Below are 17,262 nucleotides of genomic sequence, written 5' to 3' on the forward strand. Positions count from 1 at the left end.
GCGAAGGACCAACGAAAGGAAGGAGGGAGGAGACAAGGAGAGAGCAGTGCGCAGGCGTGTTCCCTAGGCGCCGGCCCCTGGGAGGAGCAAGTCGTGGGCCGCCTTTGGGCTCAGCGGATGGAGGCGCGGGGTGGGGTGGAGTCCTAAGGAGCACAGACCCGAATTGCAGGTATGGTAGGCCTTCTTTTATACACGAACTGGCTGAGATTCTCGAGGGATGATGCGACTTGGGGTCTCTGCTTGATCCATTCGGAATATGTAATCTTCCTCGGCCGGAGCATTTAAAAAATTGCAGTCCTCCATCTACGTTCTAGTCACTTAAATATGACCCAGCACCTTGGGGAGTTCGGAACCCAGTCAAACATCTCCTTCCTCAGGGAACTCACAGTCCACCTAAATAAATACAGAACATGGTATATAGTAGGGAGAATAGTAATTCTGTGGAGCCTTGATGGTGGCCAGCGGACGATACAAGCATTATCTCATTTAATTTTTCACACATCTTATTCGTTCGCTCAACAAACGTTTTTTTGAACACTCAGAGGAGCGAACTTCACCCAGCAGCTACTAAGTGGAAGAACTGGTGTTGGAACCCGATCTGTCTGACTTCAGAGTTCCACATCTTTCTGCCAGGTTACGTGAGGATAAAAGTTACTATTTTATGATTTCTTCATTTCTTCATTCATTCGGCCTATCAGCCGAATAGCTGGATATAAGGTTTTTAATGGAGGGGCTCAGGGAGGATGTATGTTTCAAAATTTACTTCTTGAAACCCTACTGTGTCAGAGCGGAGTTGAGGTCGATCTAAGGTTGAGTGGGACTGGAGTTAAAGCTTTGAGGCGGAAGGAACTAAGCAAAGCCCTAGGCTCGAGAGGCAGAGCATGATTGGGGGGAAAGGCGGTGGCTGCCGGGAGAAAACCAGTCCTGCGGAGGAGTCAGACCTTGGGGACGCGGGGGAAGCCAGGCAGCGCTGCTTGGCGGTTATTTGGAAGACTAGTTTTCCAGCAAGGCTCAGCGCCCTTTCTACACAGAACTGTGCGAAATCCATGATCCGGTTATCCGGCAAAGTTTCTGCAAACCTTGTTCTCACCATTGCTGGCCTTGCACGTTGCCATTTGGGGTTCAGAAGGCTTAGATTTGTTGTTTCCACGTGGTCATTGCGGTTTGACTAGAGGTACTCAGGCGCTCCCCTCCTAGGACCACGGAGTCTTTCATTTCTTCCCCATACTGGTTAATGATAGTGCTGAGCAAAAACCATTTCTTAAGGATTTGGGAAAATTTAGGCTGGAGAAGGAAAGGGAGAAGGCATCTCAGTAGAAGTTTTCACTTAAATATATGTGCACTGTAAAGGATGCTATTCTACTGTCCTACAAATCCATGGGCAGAAAGAGGAAAAAAAAGGCTGATTAAATTGGATTAGTGATGTGCAGGTGTTGGAGCAGTGGTGGTGGTAGTGAAGCATATGGAAAGTAGGTCCAATTTTAGGAAAAAAAAATTATTTATTTATTTTGAGAGAGTGTGCACATGCAAGCGAGTGGGGGAGCAGCAGAGAGAGGGGAAGAGAAAGAATCCCAAGCTGGCTCTGAGCTGTCAGTGCAGAGCCCAGCTGGGGGCTTGATCCCATAAACAGTGAGATCATGACCTGAGCCGAAATCAAGAGTCAGACATTTAATGGACTGAGCCACCCAGGCACCCACAATTTTAGAAACTTTTAAATGACTCTTGTGATCTAGGAAAGTGGTGAGTGAAAAGTCTAGAGTCATGAAATTCTGTATACGGATAGCTGGGTATAAGGTTTTTAATGGAGGGGCTCAGGGAGGATGTATGTTTCACAATTTACTCGACTCAGTAACAACAACAACAACAACAACAAAAATCCAAACAAAAATGGGTCAAATTTCTTAAATAAACATTTCTCAAAAAAAGATCTACAAATGGCCAATAAAGCACATGAAAATATGCTCAATATCACTAAACAATAGGGAATTACAGGTCAAAAGTACAATGAAATATCACCTCACATCCACTGGGATGGCTACTATCAAAAAAAACAGGAGTGCATGGGTGGCTCAGTCGGTTGGGCATCTAGTTCTTGGTTCGGCTCTGGGTGTGATCTCACAGTTTTGTGGGTTTGAGCCCCGTGTCAGGCTCTGCACTGGTGGTGTGGAGCCTGCTTGGGATTTTCTCTCTTTCCCTCTCTCTCTCTCTGCCCTTCCCCCACACTTGCGCTCTGTCTCTCTCAAAATAAATAAATAAACTTTAAAAATATTAAAATAAAACACGGAAAATAACAAGTGTTAGTGAGGAAGTGGAGAAATTGGAATCTTTGTACCCTGTTGGTGAGAATGTAAACCAGTACAGCCACTGTGGAAAAACAGGACAGTGGTTCTTCAAAAAGATTAAACATAGAATTACCATATGATCCAGCAATTCTACTTCTGGATAAATATCCCCAAAAAGTGAAAGCCGGGACTCAGATGTTTGTACACCTATATTCATAGAAGCATTATTCACAATAGCTAAAACATGGAAGCAACCCAAGTGTCCATTGAGGAATAAATGGATGAGCAAAATGTGATATATATGTATAACAGAATATTATTCAGCCTGAAAAAAGGAAGGCTATTTTGACATAAGCTATAGCATAGATGAACCTTGAGGAATTCTGCTAAGTGAAATAAACCAGTAACAAAAAGACAAATACTGTATGATTCCATTTATAGGAGGTACCATATTCATATAGACAGATAGTAATACTGTGGTTGCCATGGGCTGGCCAAGAGGAGGAAACGGGGAGTTGTTGTTTAATGTGTACAGAGTTTCAGTTTTATAACACGAAGAGTTCTGTGGATGGAGGGTGGTGATGGTTGCACAACAATGTGAATGTACTTAATGCCACTGAAATGTACAGTTAAAAATGGTTAAAATAGTAAATGTTATGTTATATATATATTTTACCGCAGTAAAAAAAAGTTGAAAAAAAGCTTACTGGAAAGATCCTAAAATCCACAAGTACATAATCACACATACACACAAGCAAAATTAGTGAAAATCCTTTCCCCTATTTCTGTCATCCTGCCCAACCTTGAGAATTATAACCATTATTAATAATTCGGTAGGTAATCTTTCCATTTCTCCCCTAAGTTTATATGTCTAGGTCTAGAGATACATTATATGATTAAACACACAGACACAGACACCCACAAACATACACCATATACATATATTCATACATACATGATATACGTATATTCGCACATACCCAAGCATAGAATTATGTTTAGAGACAGTATGCTATATGATGGTACTCCAGGGTCAGAGAATCTGGGTTCCATTACAGGCTCCAGTCATTTACTAGCTGTTTACCCTTGGGCAGATTACTCATTTTCTCTATGCCTGGACTTCTTCATCTTTGAAATGGGATAATAATAGTATTTACCTCATAAGATTGTTGTGAGGATTAAATGAGATAACATATAAAAAGTTCTCCACCAGGGCATCTGGGTGGCTCAGTCAGTTAAGCATCCAACTTTTGGTTTCAGCTCAGGTCATGATCTTGCCATTTGTGGTTCTAACCTCACATTGGGCTCTGCACTGACAGTGCGAAGCCTGCTTGGGATTCTCTCTCTTTCTTTCTCTCTGCCCCTCCCCTGCTCTCTCTCCCTCTCTCTCAAAATAAATAAATAAACTTAGAAAAAAAAAGCCCTATACCTATTGTGGTGAGCACTGAGTAATGTATAGAATTGTTGAATCATATTGTACCTTGAAACTGATATAACACTGTATGCTAATTATATTTCAGTAAAAATATGAAAGGCCCTTAGAACCCTGTGTGACACACTGTCAATGCAATTTGAATATTTGCTGATGATAATAATACATTTTTGTCTGCAACTTAATTTTTATTTAATATACTGTAGAATGTAGACAAACCTAGCTATTTTCAATGATTCCATAATATTCTGTAGTATGAATATACCATAATTTGCCCAACCATTTCTTTAAATTTTTTTTTTTAAATGTTTATTTGTTATTGAGAGACAGAGTGTGAGCATGGGAGGGGCAGAGAGAGGGGGAGACACAGAATCTGAAGCAGGCTCCAGGCTCCGGGCTGCCTGCACAGAGCCCAATATGGGGCTGGAACTCATAAACCTCTGAGATCATGACCTGAGTCAAAGTCAGACGCTTAACTGACTGAGCCACCCAGGTGCCCTGACATCTTACCCATTTTTAAGTGCACAGTTCAGTAGTGTTAAAGACATACACGTTGGGGTGCCTGGGTGGCTCAGTTGGTTAAGCGTCTGACTTCGGCTCAGGTCACGATCTCGCGGTCCGTGAGTTCGAGCCCCGTGTCGGGCTCTGTGCTAACAGCTCAGAGCCTGGAGCCTGCTTCAGATTCTGTGTCTCCCTCTCTCTCTGACCCTCCCCCGTTCATGCTCTGTCACTCTCTGTCTCAAAAATAAATAAACGTTAAAAAAAAAATTTTTTTTTAAATAAAATTAAAAAAAAAAAGACATACACGTTGTTGTGCTGCTATCACCACCATCCATCCATAGAACTCTTCTCATGTTGCAGAACTAAAGCTCTGTCCTCATTAAACAATAACTCTTCATTTCTTTCTCCCCTTAGCTCTGACAATCACCATTCTACAATTTGTCTCTAAGCATTGACTACCCTAGATACCTATGTAAGTGGAATCATGCAATGTTTGTTCTTTTGTGACTAGTTTATTTCACTTAGTATAACATCTTCTTTTTAAAGATTTTTTTTAAAGTTTATTTTTGAGAGAGACAGAGCACAAGTGGGGGAGGGGAAGGGAGAGAGGGAGACAAAATCTTGAAGCTGTCAGCACAGAGCCCAAGCGGGGCTTGAACCCACGGACCGAACTGAACTGTGGGATCATGACCTGAGTTGAAATCGGACGCTTAACCGACCGAGTCATCCAGGCGCCCCACTTCGCATAATTATCTTCAAGGCTCATGCCTGTTGTACCATATGTCAGAATTTCCTTCCTTTTTAAGGCTGAATAACATTCCATTGTATGTATACACCATATTTTGTTTATCCATTCATCTTGACACTTAATAGACACTTGGGTTCATTCCCTGTTTTAGCTATTGTGAATAATGCTCCTATGAATATGGGTGTATAAATATCTGTTTGAGTCCTTGCTTTCACTTTTTTTGGGGTATGTATCCAGAAGTGAAATTTCTGGATAATATGATAATTCTGTGTTTAATTTTTTTGAAGAACCGCCTTCCTGTTTTCCCCAGCAGCTGTACCACTTTGCATTCTCACCAACAGTGCACAAGGGTTCTAATTTCTCCACATTCTTACCAACACTTGTTATTTTTTTATAAAGCTTTATTTTATAATCATCATCATAATAAGTATGAAGTGGTATCTCATTGTGGGTTTTTTTTTCATTTTTAAAAAGTTTTTATTTATTTTTGAGAGACAGAGAGAGACAGAGCGTGAGCGGGGGAGGAGTAGAGAGAGAGAGAGGGAGTTACAGAATCCGAAGCAGGCTCCAGGCGCCAAGCTATCAGCACAGCTGACCCGGGTCCCGACTCAGGGCTTAAACCCATGAGCCCGTGAGATCTTGACCTGAGCTGAAGTCAGACCCTCAACCGACTGAGCCACCCAGGTACCCCTCACTGTGGTTTTGATTTTCATCTCTCTAATAACTAGTGATATTAAGTATCTTTTCACGTGCATAATTATTGGCCATTTGTGTATCTTTTGAGAAATGTCTATATAAGTCCTTTGCCCATTTTTAAATAGTTTTTTTTTTTTAAGTTGTAGAAGTTCTTTATATGTTCTGGATATCAATCTCTTATCTGATAATATCAATTGCAAATATTTTCGCCAATTCCATGGGTTGCCTCTTTCCTCTGTTGATAATGTCCTTTGATGTAAGTAAAAGTAAAAACTTTTGATGAAGTCCAACTTATCTATTTTTCTTTTGTTACCTGTACTTTTGGTGTCATATCTAAGAAATCGTTGGCAAAATCCAGTGTCAAGAGGTTTTTCTCCTGTGTTTTCTTTTAACTTTTTTTTTTTTTAACGTTTATTTATTTTTGGGACAGAGAGAGACAAGGCATGAACGGGGGAGGGGCAGAGAGAGAGGGAGACACAGAATCGGAAGCAGGCTCCAGGCTCCGAGCCATCAGCCCAGAGCCTGACGCGGGGCTTGAACTCACGGACCATGAGATCGTGACCTGAGCTGAAGTCGGACACTTAACCGACTGAGCCACCCAGGCGCCCCTTCTTTTAACTTTTAAATGGCACTTTTTTTTTTTTGTTTTCAGGTTCTACTATAAAGATGTCAAAATAATGGTAGGATCTGTCCCCTGCAGGGTACCCTTGATACATGCACAAGAGCAGGCCATTTCTAGGCAGTGCTAAAGAGGACTTGGGGATTGCATGCATCAGCTGGTGGATTAGAGCACTTCAACAAGAAATCTTAGAGCCTTTTGTGCTTCTCATCTGGGCTCACTTGTGGTTTAGTAATCCGAGCTGATTGTTCACTGCCACAAGTGTTGTTTATTTTCTAGTTACTTTTGGATCTGGAGTTGTTCTGAAAGCGTTCTAAATATGTTATAGGATAGCTGAAATGTTTACTGTTCATGTCCTAGCTTGCTAGAAAATGAAAGAATAAAGTTCTGAGTTCTCTCCCATTCTGTTTTCTTTTCCTTCCTGTTTTCTTTTTTCTTTTCTTTTCTTTTCTCTTCTCTTCTTTTCTTTCTTTCTTTTTTTTTCTGGAATCTTCACTATTATCTCCAGTGATAAAACTAGTTTCTATAGGTATAACAATCGTCTTTGTCTTCCAGGATGAGCTGAGGAAGAAATATCTTCTAAACTTTCTATAGCTCAGGCAAAACATGCTGGGATTATTCAAAAGAAACTTCACTCAAAAACTTAAGGGAAGGGGTGCTTGGGTGGCTCAGTTGGTTAAGCATCCGACATCAGCTCAGGTCATGATCTCACAGTTCGTGGGTTCGAGCCCTGAGTCAGGATCTGGGTCAGCTGTGCTGACAGCTCTGAGCCTGGAGCCTGCTTTGGATTCCGTGTCTCCCTCTCTCTCTGCCCCTCCCCCACCTGTTCGATCTCTCTCTCTCTCTCTCTCTCTCTCTCTTTCTCTCAAATAAATAAACACTAAATTTTTTTTTAAAAAAACTTAAGAGAAGAAGGGAGACAAAAGGGAAAACAGTCACTAACACACATAATACTCTGCTTGGGCTGAGCCTTAATAAGGTGCTGGAGGGTGGCTTGTGGAGTTGGGCACCACCACCCCCTGGAGGTCATTGCTGTGTTGTGCACCAACCTATTCTGCAATTATTGTAGACTTACTTAGGTACCTTTTGACAGAGTGTTCCAAAATTGTAAAGAAGGAGGCCAGCCATATCCGCAATGTACTTTGAGCCCAGGACCTGGGCTACTCTGTGACCAGTTTTCTTGAAAACAGCTTGAGCTTTGTGGCTGGGGAGAGAGCCATCTCTCTGAGAGTCAATAAGGTACCTGAGACAGCATTGCCAAGAGAAAAAACAAGTATGGCTAACGTATCAGCTTGAACATCTGAGTCTTGAATCCTGATGGAGCAGGGATTATAGGAACAGAGGGACACTATACTTGACCTGCTCTTTATCCAGCCTCCCACAAGGGGACATGTGTGCGTGAGGAGGGGCAGAGCTGTGGTATAAAAGAGAGAAAGTAGGTAGGGTGACCAACTGTCCTTGTCATCCAGGACAATGCCAGTTTTAGCACTGAAAGTCCTGCATCCTGGACTCAAGGAAACTCTCAGTCCTTGGCAAACTGGAATGTTTGGTTACCATAGAGGCAGGTCAGTAGGTGCCAAGAATTTTGTTGGTAACTCCCTCCTAAAGAGTCTACCTGGAGAAATAACCAGAGCTTTCCCAATACCTGGACAAGAAGGGGATCCTGAGTCTGGGGGGCCAGAGGATATTAACAACACTGTGGTGCTTACAGGTGGCAGAACTGCAAAACACCAAAGGAAAAAAATTAAAGGCAGCCAGAGAAATATATATTACCTAAAGGGGAACAGGGGCACCTGAGTGGCTCAGTTGGTTCAGCGTCCGACTTCAACTCAGGTCATGATCTCGAAGTTCGTGAGTTTGAGCCCCATATTGGGCTTGCTGCTGTCAGCCTGTTGGAGCAAAGACTGCTTCTGATCCTCAGTCCCCTTCTCTCTGCTCCTCCTCCGCTTGTGCTCTCCCAAAAATGAATAAATATTTAAAAAAAAATAAAAGGGAATAAAAATTAGATTGACTTCACTAGAGCAAAAATGCAAGCCAGGGGCGCCTGGGTGGCTCAGTTGGTTGAGCATCCGACTTTTGCTGAGGTCATGATCACACAGTTTGTGAGTTCAAGCCCATTGAGACCCATGTCAGCTCTGGCTGACAGCCCAGAGCCTGGATCCTGGAGCCTGCTTTGGATTCTTCATCTCCCTCTCTCTCTACCCCTCCCCCTCTTGCACTCTGTCTCTGTCTTTCTCTCTCTCAAAAATAAATAAACATTAAAAAATTATTTTAAAAAATGGAAGCCAGAAAATAATAATAGCATAACATCTTTAAAGTGTTAAGAGAAAATATCGTCAGCCTAGAATTCTCTTCCCAGAGAAATTATCTTTCAAGAACAAGGGTGAAATACATTTTCAGATCAACAAAAACATGCACTTAATCATCAAAAGTCCTTTATTAATGGAACTTCTAAAGTTCTACTGTCCAGTGCAGTAGCCACTAGCCACATATGGCTATTTAAATTAAAATTATAAAACAAAAAATTCAGCAATGAGTCACACTGCCACATTTCAAGTGCTCCATAATCACATGTGGCTAGTGGCTGGACAGTGCAGATATTGATTATTTCCAACATTTTGAACCGCATATTGAATAGCACAGTTAAAAGATATACCTCGAAGCAGAAGAAGATTCCAGAGGGGCGCCTGGGTGGCGCAGTCGGTTGAGCGTCCGACTTCAGCCAGGTCACGATCTCGCGGTCCGTGAGTTCGAGCCCCGCGTCAGGCTCTGGGCTGAGTTCGAGCCCCGCGTCAGGCTCTGGGCTGATGGCTCGGAGCCTGGAGCCTGTTTCCGATTCTGTGTCTCCCTCTCTCTCTGCCCCTCCCCCGTTCATGCTCTGTCTCTCTCTGTCCCAAAAATAAATAAAAAACGTTGAAAAAAAAAAAAATAAAAAAAAAAAAAAAAGAAGAAGATTCCAGAACAAAGGTTTGAGATGCACAGTGAAAGATCTAGTAAAAAAACAAAACAAAACCCTGTAAAACTGTAAATGTGTGAGCTAATCTCAATAAATATTGGTGATATAAAATAATATTAATATCTGAATTGGGGAGTTAAGAAAAGAACGTGCTAAATTACTTGTAAATATAAGTCAGAAAGGAGATGATTAGAGTTAAAACATTCTAAGATCTTTCTTATTATTCATGTAAAAACTGGGTCAAAAACTAAAATACAGCAATATCTGTTTACAAATAACACACCTAAAACATAAGGGCTCAGAATAGCTGAAAGTAAAAAGATGGAAAAAGGTGCACAAGGCAAATACTGTTCAAAACAAATCTGTTGGGAACTTTTACTAGAAATTGAAATGGTCACTTTATAATGATAAAGCTTTATTTCGCCAGGAAGAGAAAATATTTCAAATTCTGTGCACCTAAAAATGAAACTTCAGAGCATATGAAGTAAAAATTAATGAAACTATGAGAAACAATTGACAAATCCATCATCGTAGGAAGATTTTAAATATATTTCTCTCAGTGTTTGGTAGATCAAAGAAATACATGAATAAGGATACAGAAGACTTGAATATCACAAGTAACCATTTGATTTAATAGATATTTACAGCACACCATTCAATAAGCAGATTATACACATTATTTCTAGATGCCTGTGGAATGTTTGTGAGCATTAACTATACATAAATTAAATCTCAATAGATATCAGGGAATTGGACTCCTGGGTGTCTTGGTCCGTTAAAACTCCAACTTCGGCTCAGGTCATGATCTCACGCTTCATGAGTTTGAGCCCCACGACGGGCTCTGTGCTGACAGCTCAGAGCCTGGAGCCTGCTTCAGATTCTATGTCTCCCTCTCTCTGCCCCTACCCTGCCCACATTCTGTCTCTGTCTCAAAAATAAACATTAACAAATTTTTTTTAATTAAAAAAATCTCAATAGATATTAGGGAATTGGTGTTACACGGACCCTTTCCGTGAAAAGTATGGTCCATAGAGCAACAGCAGAATCATGTGAAAGCCTGTTAGAAATGTATAAGCTCAGAGGTGCCTGGCCAGCTCAATCAGTAGAGCATGTGACTCTTGATCTCAGGGTTGTGAGTTTGAGCCCCATGTTGAATGTGAAACCTACTTAGAAAAAAAAAAAAAAAAGTAAAAGCTCAGGCCCCCCTCCAGACCTCCTGGGTCAGAACCTGCATTTTGACAAGATCCCCAGAGCATTCCATGTGCACATTAAAGTTTGACATGCATTGACAAAGCATGTTTTCTAACCACAGTGGAGTTTAGAAATCAATAACATGAAGATAATTAAGAAAACTCCATGCATTTGGAAATTAAAAACACCTCTGAAGATAGTTATACATACAAATATATATCATCTCACATATGATCATATAAATATATATTTGTATATATGATAATGTTTATTTCATTTTATAGACTATACTTGTATATTTGTCAACCCTATAGATTGGTTCCCTGAGTCCATAACCCTAAAACAGAAATAATGCCTCAAACTTTGTGTCATAATACTAATTTAATTGTAGATAAAATTTTGAGAGCCAGTAATGTGCTTTTCTTCCTTATCTTTCTGAATACATGACATCATCATAGTTGGTTTGAAGCCTGCATCTGCCTGAGAAGAGATTAAGATTTATAACAAAAAGGAAAGAAACAAGCAGGTTTTTTTTTAAAGTTCATTTTATTTATTTTGAGAGAGAGAGAGAGAGAGAGAGAACATACAGGTGGGGCAGAGAGAGAGGGGGAGAGAGAATTCCAAGCAGGCTCCGAACTGGCAGTGCAGAGCCTGATGTCAGGCTTGAACTCACCAACCAGGAGATCATGACCTGAGCCAGAATCAAGAATTGACATTTAACTGACTGAGCCACCCAGGTGCCCCAAGAAACAGTTTTAAAAACATTTTAGAATGAAAAGTTTAAACATATACAAAACTAGAGAAAGTAGTATAATGAATCCTTGTGTACCCATCACCATGTGACATGATCTCAAATCTTATTCCATCTGTATTTCACCTCTGCCCCCCACCCCCAGCCATTTCTCTCTTTCCCTTTGGATTATTTTTTTTTAATTTTTTTTTACATTTATTTATTTTTGATAGAGAGAGACGGAGCACAAGTGGGGAAGGGGCAGAGAGAGAAGGAGACACAGAATCTGAAGCAGGTTCCAGGCTCCGAGCTGTCAGCCCAGAGCCTGACGTGGGGCTCGAACTCACAAACCGTGAGATCATGACCTGAGCCGAAGTCGGATGCTTAACTGACTGAGCCACCCAGGCGCCCCTCCCTTTGGATTATTTTAAAGCAAATGCTAGACATTTTATCATTTCATCTGTAAATATTCCAGCACTTATCTCTAAAAAAAGGACTGTTTAACAAAAATAGCCATAATGTCACTATTCTACTGAAAAATAACAATAATTTTTTGATATTAAATATCTACTCAGTGCTCAAGTTTCCCTAATTATCTCATAAGGTGCCTTTTCTTTTAATAGTGTATTGTTTCATAGGGCCAAAAGAAAGTTTATATATTGGAATTTATTGAAATGTCTCCCAAATTTCTCTCTTAAAAAAAATATTCATGGGGACACCAAGCTGGCTCAGTGGGTAAAGCCTGGGACTCTTGATCTCAGGGTTGTGAGTTCAAGACCCAACTTGGGTGTGCAACCTACTTAAAATTTAAAAAAATTAAAAGAAATGTTAAAAAAAAAAAGGCATATATGGAGAGAAGACAGCCTGAGTCTTTTTAGGGGCACCTTGGTGGCTCATTTGGTTAAGCATCTGACTCTTGGTTTCAACTAACATGATCTCACAGTTTCATGAGTTCGAGCCCCATATGGGGCTCTGTGCTGGTGGTGCAGGGTGTGCTCTGGATTCTCTTCCTCTCTCTCTGCCCTCCCCTGACTTGTGCTGTCTCTCTCTCTCTCTCTCAAAATAAATAAATGAAACTTGAAAAAAAAAATATTCACTTTGAAATAATTTTAGATTTATAGAAAAATTGCAAAATAGTATAGAGTTTCCTAATATTCTTCCCCCAATGTTAACAATTTACATGACTGTAGTACAATTATGAAAGCCAGGAACTGGTACAATATTATTAAGTAAGCTACAGAGTTTATTAGAATTTCAACAATTTTGCTCTTCAATATCATTTTTTTCTGTTCTAGGATTCTACCAAGATCCCCCATTGCATTGCATTTGTTTTCACTTCCCCTTAGTCTCCTCCAATCTGTGACAATTCTTCAGTGTGTCCTTGTCTTTCAAGACTTTAACTTTTGGTAAGTACTGGTCAGTTATTTTGTAGAATGTCACTCAATTTAATTTACTTAGCAGCTTTCTAATTACATACCATATAGTTCACTCATCTAATGTGTACATTTCAATGTTTTTAGTATATTTAACAGAGATGTGCAACTATCACCATAATCTAATTTTGGTACACTTTCATCATCCCATAAAGAAATCTTATACCCATCAGTAGTAAGTCCCCTTTCCTCCCAACCCAATGCTGTCTCCTCCTCCATCAGCCTAAGTCAGCTCCTTGTCTACTTTGTATGTCTATGGATTCTCTATGGATGTGCCTATTTTGAACATTTCATATAAATGGTGTGACACAATATGGCCTTTTGTGTATTTCACTTAGCATTTCACTGTCCTCAAGGTTCATCCATGCTCTGGTATGTATCATTCTTTTTTTATGGCCAAATAATATTACATCACATGTATATACCACATTTTATTTATCCATCATCAGTGGATGGACATTGGCTTGTCTCCTTTTCTTAGCAATTGTGAATAATGCTGCTATGAACATTTCTGTACAGGTCTTTGTGTGGACATATGTTTTTATTTATCTTGGTCACCTACCTTGGAGTAGAATTGTTGGGTCATATGGTAACTCTAGGTTAACATTTTGAGGATCCATCAAACCATTTTCCAAAGAGGCTACACCATTTTACATTCCCATCAACAAAGTATTCAGTTTCAAAGTTTCATAGTCAAAGGTTTCAATTTCTCCATGTCCTCACCAATACTTGTTATTATTATTATGTGTGCTGCTGAAGTGAGCACACCAATACTTGTTATTGTCTTCTTAATTATAGCCATCCTTTTTAGTGTGAAGTAATATGTTATTGTGATTTTGATTTGTATTTTCCTAATGACTAAGACACTGAGCATCTTTTCATGTGTTTATTGGCCACTTATATATCTGTTTTGATGAAATCTTTTATGCACATTCTCTGCTCTATTTAAAAAAATTGATCATCTACCTATTGTTGAATTCTAAGAATTCTTTATGTATTCTGGATACAAGTCCTTTGTCAGATATATGACCTTGAAATATTTTTCACCCATCTGTGGGGTTTTTTCCCCCACTTTTAAAAAAGATTTTATTTACTTGAAAAGATTTTTTTGATGTTTATTTTAATTTTGAGAGAGAGAGAGCATGAGCAGGGGAGGGGAAGAGAGAGAGACACACACAGAATCTGAAGCAGGCTCCAGGCTCTGAGCTGTCAGCACAGAGCCTGACGCAGGGCTTGAACTCTTGCACCGTGAGATCATGACCTGAGTCCAAGTTGGACGCTTAACCAACTGAGCCACCCATGCACCCCTTAAGATTTTATTTTTAAGTAATCTCTTTCCCTGATGTGGGGCTCAAACCCACAACCCTGAGATTGAGTCACATGCTCCACTGACTGAGCCAGCCAGGTACCCCTCCCACTTTTTTTTCTTTTTAAAATTATTTTAGAGAGTGAGGGAGGGTGGGGGTGGAGGGGTAAGAGAGGGGCAGAGGGAGAAAGAGAAAGGATCTTAAGCAGACTCCGGGCTCAAGGAAGAGCCTAATGCAGGGCTCAATACCACGACCCTGGGATCATGACCTGAGCTGAAATCAAGAGTCAGGCATTCAACCCACTGAGTACCCGGTTGCCCTGCCTCTCCCACTTTCTTGATGGTTTCTTTAAGCACAAAAGTTTTAAATTCTGATGAAGTCCAATTTATCTACCTTTTATCATTTGTGCTTTTATTATTGTATCTAAGAAACCATTAACCAACCCAAGATCATGAAGATTTACTCTTATGTTTTTTTCTAAGAGTTTTAGCTTTTATATCGAGGTGTGTGATCTACTTGAAGTTAATTTTTGCATATGGTGTGATTTGGGGATCCAAAGGCATTATTTTGCATATTGAAATCTAGTTATCATACTGCCATTTGCTGGGAAAAGTTAGTCTTTTTCCATATTGAATTTCCAAAATGAATTAATCATAAATGTTTATGAACTCTCAATTCTATATCATTGATCTATATGTCTATTCTTATGTCAGCAAAACAGTATCTTGATTATTGTGGCTTGTAATAAGTTTTGAAATCAGGAAGTGTAGGACTACCAACTGTGCTCTCTTCCATGATTATTTGAGTTATTCTTTAAGTGTATATTTTTTAATTGATTTATTTATTTTTGAGAAGGAGAGAGAGAGAGAGAGAGAGAGAAACAGCAAGGGAGGGGCAGAGAGTGGGGGACAGAGGGTCTGAAGCAGGCTCTGTGATGACAGCCGAGAGCCCGGTTCGGGGCTCAAACTCACAAACTGTGAGATTATGACCTGAGCTGAAGTCAGACGCTTCACCGACTGAGCCACTTGGGCTCCCCTATTTTGGTGATTCTGAGTCTCTTGCATATCCATATGAATTTTAGAATCAGCTAGTCAATTTCTGCAAAAAAAGGCAGCTAGGACTTTGATAGGGACTGTATTGAATCTATAGGTTAATTTGGTAAATATTGCCATCTTCACAATATTAAGTTTTCCAAATGTAGAACATGATATGTGTTTCCATTTATTTACATCTTCTTTAATTTTTTTTCAGCAGTATTTTGTAGTTTCCAGTATACAAGTCTTGTACTTCTTTTGTTAAGTTTATTCCTAAATGTCTTATATTTTATGATTCCTAATTTTAATTTCAGGTTGTTTATTGTAAATATATATAAATTAATGCTTCTTGTATATTGATTTTGCATCCTCTAATCTTGCTGAACTCATTTACAGTTATATCTCATTTTATTGCACTTTATCACACTTCACAGATATTTTGTTTTTACAAATTGAAGGTTTGTAAAAGGCCCCGAATAGCCAAAGTAATTTTGAAGAAGAAGACCAAAGCAGGAGGCATCACAATCCCAGACTTTAGCCTCTACTACAAAGCTGTAATCATCAAGACAGCATGGTATTCGCACAAAAACAGACACATAGACCAATGGAATAGAATAGAAACCCCAGAACTAGACCCACAAACGTATGGCCAACTAATCTTTGACAAAGTAGGAAAGAATATCCAATGGAAAAAAGATAGTCTCTTTAACAAATGATGCTGGGAGAACTGGACAGCAACATGCAGAAGATTGAAACTAGACCACTTTCTCACACCATTCACAAAAATAAACTCAAAATGGATAAAGGGCCTGAATGTGAGACAGGAAACCATCAAAACCCTAGAGGAGAAAGCAGGAAAAGACCTCTCTGACCTCAGCCGTAGCAATTTCTTACTTGACACATCTCCAAAGGCAAGGGAATTAAAAGCAAAAATGAACTACTGGGACCTTATGAAGATAAAAAGCTTCTTCACAGCAAAGGAAACAACCAACAAAACTAAAAGGCAACCAACGGAATGGGAAAAGATATTTGCAAATGACATATCAGACAAAGGGCTAGTATCCAAAATCTATAAAGAGCTCACCAAACTCCCCACCCGAAAAACAAATAACCCAGTGAAGAAATTGGCAGAAAACATGAATAGACACTTCTCTAAAGAAGACATCCGGATGGCCAACAGGCACATGAAAAGATGCTCAACGTCGCTCCTCATCAGGGAAATACAAATCAAAACCACACTCAGATATCACCTCATGCCAGTCAGAGTGGCCAAAATGAACAAATCAGGAGACATAGATGCTGGAGAGGATGTGGAGAAACGGGAACCCTCTTGCACTGTTGGTGGGAATGCAAATTGGTGCAGCCACTCTGGAAAACAGTGTGGAGGTTCCTCAAAAAATTAAAAATAGACTTACCCTATGACCCAGCAATAGCACTGCTAGGAATTTACCCAAGGGATACAGGAGTGCTGATGCATAAGGGCACTTGTACCCCAATGTTTATAGCAGCACTCTCAACAATAGCCAAATTATGGAAAGAGCCTAAATGTCCATCAACTGATGAATGGATAAAGAAATTGTGGTTTATGCCTGGGTGGCTCAGTCGGTTGAGCCGCCGACTTCGCCTCAGGTCATGATCTCGCGGTCCGTGAGTTCAAGCCCCGCGTCCGGCTCTGTGCTGACAGCTCAGAGCCTGGAGCCTGTTTCAGATTCTGTGTCTCCCTCTCTCTGACCCTCTCCCGTTCATGCTCTGTCTCTCTCTCTGTCTCAAAAATAAATAAACATTAAAAAAAAAAAAATTGGGGGCGCCTGGGTGGCGCAGTCGGTTGAGCGTCCGACTTCAGCCAGGTCACGATCTCGCGGTCCGTGAGTTCGAGCCCCGCGTCAGGCTCTGGGCTGATGGCTCGGAGCCTGGAGCCTGTTTCCGATTCTGTGTCTCCCTCTCTCTCTGCCCCTCCCCCGTTCATGCTCTGTCTCTCTCTGTCCCAAAAATAAATAAAAAACGTTGAAAAAAAAAAAAAAAGAAAGAAATTGTGGTTTATATACACAATGGAGTACTACTTGGCAATGAGAAAGAATGAAATATGGCCCTTTGTAGCAACATGGATGGAACTGGAGAGTGTGATGCTACGTGAAATAAGCCATACAGAGAAAGACAGATACCATATGTGTTCACTCTTATGTGGATCCTGAGAAACTTAACAGAAACCCATGGGGGAGGGGAAGGAAAAAAAAAAGGAGGTTAGAGTGGGAGAGAGCCAAAGCATAAGAGACTCTTAAAAACTGAGAACAAACTGAGGGTTGATGGGGGGTGGGAGGGAGGGGAGGGTGGGT

General features: G+C 40.4%; 1 long non-coding RNA gene across 1 annotated transcript in view; it reads left to right on the forward strand.

Moving 5' to 3' along the window:
- The first annotated feature begins 12 nt into the window (after positions 1-12).
- The window catches only part of LOC125921130 (uncharacterized), a 20,509-nt gene continuing 3,259 nt past the window's right edge, over positions 13-17,262 (forward strand). Inside the window, exons 1-2 of the long non-coding RNA XR_007457305.1 lie at positions 13-169; positions 12,451-12,561. This is a non-coding gene — a long non-coding RNA (uncharacterized LOC125921130). The remainder of the gene's footprint in view (positions 170-12,450; positions 12,562-17,262) is intronic.

Source organism: Panthera uncia, chromosome C2, assembly GCF_023721935.1.
Source record: "Panthera uncia isolate 11264 chromosome C2, Puncia_PCG_1.0, whole genome shotgun sequence".
NCBI classification, from domain to species: domain Eukaryota; kingdom Metazoa; phylum Chordata; class Mammalia; order Carnivora; family Felidae; genus Panthera; species Panthera uncia.